Below are 5,442 nucleotides of genomic sequence, written 5' to 3'. Positions count from 1 at the left end.
TTCTGATTGCAACAAAGTTACTACCGTACCTATTATATGTAATGTAACTTTCCATGGAAATTTTCCACACATTATTCCAACTTTTCAACCAATGGACTGGTGAGCAATATATCATTTGTTCAAATTCCTATTCTAATAGGTAATACGTTTGGTAGATACATGCAACTTTTAAAAAGTTATGATCAAGTTTGGCGTAATTTTTATCATTTTTGAAACATCGGGTAGGTATTCTTATTAAATAATATCATTAATGTTGATGTATTCCTTTCGTAATACTGCAAACTCAACATGTACTGCAGCTATGTATGATTGTTTGCATAAGCGTGTCATCTCTGGTACCTTGATACAAATAAGAGGTGCTCGTATTCAAAGTTACAAACTCATTGTTTTATGAATAAATTCACTGACATAATCACTACTTTTGTCTTAAAATTTTGCTTCATTATTATCGATTTATATTCGTTTATGGTCGTCAGGTATCGTCCATTAAAATTGCAAAATAACTTTTTGAAAAAAAAAAACAAAAAATAAAAAATAGAGGAATTTCTTAGAAAGTTAGAAGTGTTGCTCCAGTTATTAAACAACAATCCAGTAGGTAATTTCCAATTCCAGAGAAAAAAACACTGAGTTGCTCCTGGAAAACTTATATTTTTCTCTCAAATATGAGATACCTACCTAATTACCTACCTATTCAAACATGATCGTACTTATTCGATGTAGGTACGAGTAGATAGACATGGCAGAGTAGATACAAGATCATGGTGAATTTGGTAAAAAAAAAAATGGTTAACGATGGGGGCAACTTCCGATGGAAAATCACTTCTCACGTGACACTCGTTGGCATGCTTTTCTCACCGAAACAATCGTATTGACTTACGCATCAAAAGATAATAATGGGATACCTATATATCAGGAACACGTGCGGGTGGGAAAAAACGAAAACTAGTTTCGATCGACGATGAGTACCTATACAATTTAATATTCAATTATACTGTTTAAACAGTCCAAATTTTTCGAGTTGTGTGGACAGTCATTAAAAAATTTTGTTGAAGTGAAATACGCAACGTGATGAAATTCCAAGTAAGTTAGAATTCTGTACCGTACATAAATAATTTATATCTATTAATATTTCTTATTTCTTGTAATATTTTACTATTCAATAATTTTTTTTGGAAATACGCTAAATAAGTAAGCAAGGTTATTCACATATTTACAAATAAGTTTTTTTGATTGGTCTACTCAAATATCTTGTCGAGTACTATTCTGAGAAATTCATACCCGAAAGGTAGATAGATGCAGTAATTTGACTCATTGCCGGTGATCTTTTGAGATTTCGTGGATTAATTCCATTTTTATGCTTGATTTTGCTTCATTCTCTGATATAAAGTTAATCAAAACAAGGTTGTAATTCCAACAGCATTGGAAACTATTTGTCTAATCAGATCACGTTATTTGAACTTATAACTTGATTTGTTTTATATTTTTCATTCTAATTTCCAAAATGTATATGCTATTAGTGAGGAAATTCCATAGGTAACAAATCAGACTAGGGTCAACAACCTCAACTTTCAAAAAAAAATCAAAAAACAAAATAAACATAAAATACATTAACAGGGTGTCCAACAAAACTCACGGAATAAAAAATCATGACGTCTTCATGACCTATTTTTCATATTTTTAGTGCATGAAAGTACCCCCCCCCCCCCTCTAAAAAAACCCAAGACCAAAAAATCGCGATTTCTTCTGCTCCCAGCTCTAAAAGTGGTGACCTCTGGTGATAAAATATCTATTTATTTTTACATTTTTTCTATTTTTGAAAAATTCAAGCTTCGGTGGGTCCCTCAACTTTCAAAAATTTGAAAAAAATTCAACTTCAAAGCAAAATTTTCAAAATTTAAAAATCTCAAGTTCTAAACACTTTTAAAAAGTCTCTTTTGAGTAAAATGAACTCTCATAAAGATATTAACCCCATCCCTAGAATACCAAGTCGGTCCCCTAGAATAGCTGAAATTTGTACTTTACATTAAATTTCAGCTATTTTAGGGGGTCAGCTTTGTTTTCAATGGAGGGGACTGAAATCGTCATGAGACCCTATTTTACTCAAAAAAGACTTTTCAGAGATAACAGAACTTGAAATTTTAAAATTTTACAGTGAATTTGTATTTTATAAAATTTTTGAAAATTGTGGGGCCCACCGCAGTCAGAGTTTTTAGAAAATGGAAAAAATGAAAATTGAGAATTATTCTCACCAGAGGTCACCACTTCGAGGGTTGGGAGGGAGGAAAATCCCAATTTCGAAAATGAAGACCACCTATCAATAACCTTTAACTGTTCAAAAAACAAAATGAACATTAGATACAAAACTCCCAGACAAAAAATCATGACTTCTTCATGACCTATTTTTCACACTTATATTGCATGAAAGTACCCCCCCCCTCACATACACGCACACAAAAGATACCTACATCAAGCGTACATCTTAGAACTTCGAGGGCACTCTTTTAAAGCAAGTAGATTTTTAATTTTTCTGATTCTTTAAACAAATTTTGTATTTTTCCATTTTATGGAATTTTTAAAAAATTTTAATTGCGTTTCGAGAAAAATTCACGAATCATTTATGACTTTTCATGACTTCCACACCATGCTTAATCGAACTGAGGAACTCCAGTTTTTTGTTCAAACATTTTCGCGAAAGATTTACACAGGTATTACATTTAAATGAGGTGGTTACATTATAATGTAGTATCCATAATTTTTTTTTTTACATTTTTTTATACTGGGCGTGTATAATTGCCAGGATTTTTACGCCCAGTTTCGAGGGGTTAGTCTAGATTTGGTTTGAAAGATTGATTTCTTTGATGTATTTAAGAATGTTTTCCATCCGCTTGATATTGTCAGGAATTGTAGGGTTGAGTTCTGAAATGTTTAGGGATTGGCGTTTTGTTTTGAGGGAGAGATAATAGAATAGAAGGTGTTGAGTGGAGATTATTTCAGAATTACAGAATTGACAGGTGGGTTTAGGGGCTTTGGTGTACAAATGGCTGTGGGTTAATTTGGCATGATACCAGTTAGGAGGCGGGTGATTACAATTTCTTCTGATCTATTTAGGTGACTAAGGTGCTTCCAAGGGAGGATTGATTTTTTGTGGGTAAATAGTTTGTTATTTGTTTTTGAGTTCCATAGGTTTTGCCAATTGGAGTTTTGGATGATTTTTAGAATGTTAATAACGTCATCATGAGTCACAGAGAAAATTTTAGAGGGGGTAACAGCTGTTTTAGCTGATTCATCTACTGCCTGATTTCCTTTAATGCCTACATGACTTGGGACAAACATAAATTTAGTAATTTTGTCAGTAGTCTGAAGTTTATAAATGATTTTATGGATCTTATGAACAAGTTGATGTTCAGAAAATTTGTTTTGAATTGATAAAAGGGCAGAGAGTGAGTCTGATTGAATCAGGAATTTTGTTAGGGATTTTCGAAGTAGAGATCTTTTGTAGGCAATGGAGTATGGCAGAAACTTCTAAATTGAAAATTGAAGAATATTTACGAGCTGTGAAGTTGGTAACTCTACCATCAATAGAAAAAGCATAGCCTGCACATTCAAACTCATTTTTAGAACCATCTGTGAAGCATAAAATAAATTCATGATATTCTGCTATGATCTCAGTATATTTTTCGTTGATGAAACCAGATGGATACTCATTTTTTTTGTATTGGGATAAGGATAGATTGAATTCTGGTAAAATTAATTCCCAGGGAGGAAATTTATTGTATTCGGAAGTGAGGTCTAATAGGTTTACATGGTAATTTCCTAAAGAATTTTGGAGAATACAGGAGTGATTTTCAGAATGGTTTGAAATATTTTGAATTTGTTTTTTGATTAAAGTTCTGACTGGATTTGTTGGATTTGTTGTTGCTGTAATTATTTGATTTCTAAAATATTTTGTTCCAAATATTGCTTTTAACAAATATATTCCAAATGAAGTTTTGCTCCAAAATAGACCAACAACTTAATCCTGATAACTATTTATCTACCTTTGATTATCCAAGTTCATTCACAAATACATATCTACATATTAATTAGCCCACTTTGGTGAATTCTTTTTTTTTTTGTTTGATTAGTTTAGATGAACAATTACATATTGAATAGGTGAATATGAGTTGGTATCACAAATTTACATAGATATTATTTTGCTCAACCAGACTACATTTTTTCAACAGGTATTGATACTTATTCTCCACTTATCAGTGGCAGTTCTATTATCAATTTTACCAACAACCATCACCAGCTCACCAGTGGAAGAGAGAGATGATCTGAGAAGTGAAATTTCAAATAAATACTTGGTTGAAAATCACCGACCCACGTGCTGCTTCAGAAATCCAAAATGTCGAAGGCGATGCGTGGGATAAAGATTTGAAAAGAGCAGGAAAATAATCAAAAAAATTAATAGCTTAATTTTTCAATTTTTTTTATAAATTAGCGATAGATATTATTATTAAATTTCAATATATGTACGTTCAACGTTCATTTTTGTCTTCAGTATCACCACATCACTACAATATTGATTTAAGTAGGCAGACCTGATTTTAAACATTTCTATGGTTAAGCAGTTAAGCACATGTACCTAATCCTTTATTCCTTGTTTCATTATAGGTACCTAGTTTTCAAGTACCTACTTAAATATACCTTTATATCTGTATCTTATTATGAAAATAAACTGACCAAAAATCATTCGAAACATTTCATTATTTTTTATAAGTTTACATTTTTTTGACGTGATTAAATACGTACGAGTGACTGAAATATCCCTCCCCCTCTTACTTTGGAAAATGGAATCATTTTTAAAAAAACACACTTCTTCATCAAAATATTGAAACTGAGCATTAAAAAATAATTATTACTCCGCTTAATTAATCATTTCGCCATTTTGACGAATAACAAACACACTCGAGTTCATTGCCCTCATTACAGTTGCACCCTCCAAAAAAAGAGGGACCACATAACCGAGATCTAATACCCATTCGCAGATATGAAAATAATAGATTTTTCTGGATTATCGTGAAACTCGTGGTCGTTACACGAGCATTAGCATCTCTCTGAAATACACAGTGTTTCAAACTGCAAAATTACTCGGCTATTAGAATCAATCAATTTGTAATCACGAATAGTATAGAAAAAATTAACGCAGGGCGATGCACGATGTATAGCTGTACATACGAGTATATAGTGCGGCACAAACGAAACTCGTTCGAGCATTTAATACAGAATAAACACCAATTAGACTAGCAATTCAGTATCCAGCTCGCGCGAATTGAATACTCGCATCAGCATGGGGTGGAAAAAAGTAGGTAACTAGAGGGATGGAATGAGCAACTAACGAACATGCGAACGGTATGGTGGGCATAAAACGGCGCAACAAAATTATTACATCGTTTAAAA

The 5,442-nt window shown here is 32.3% G+C and overlaps 1 long non-coding RNA gene across 1 annotated transcript; it reads left to right on the top strand.

Moving 5' to 3' along the window:
• Positions 1 to 729: 729 nt before the first annotated feature.
• LOC135833645 (uncharacterized) lies at positions 730 to 4,734 on the top strand. Its single transcript, XR_010556503.1, has 2 exons — positions 730 to 1,080; positions 4,224 to 4,734. It is a non-coding gene; the product is annotated as an uncharacterized LOC135833645 (long non-coding RNA).
• Positions 4,735 to 5,442: the final 708 nt, after the last annotated feature.

The sequence above is a fragment of the Planococcus citri genome, chromosome 2 (genome assembly GCF_950023065.1).
Source record: "Planococcus citri chromosome 2, ihPlaCitr1.1, whole genome shotgun sequence".
In the NCBI taxonomy this organism is placed as follows: domain Eukaryota; kingdom Metazoa; phylum Arthropoda; class Insecta; order Hemiptera; family Pseudococcidae; genus Planococcus; species Planococcus citri.
The sequence above is the reverse complement of the archived record's forward strand: the minus strand, read 5'-3'. Positions and strand labels throughout refer to the sequence as shown.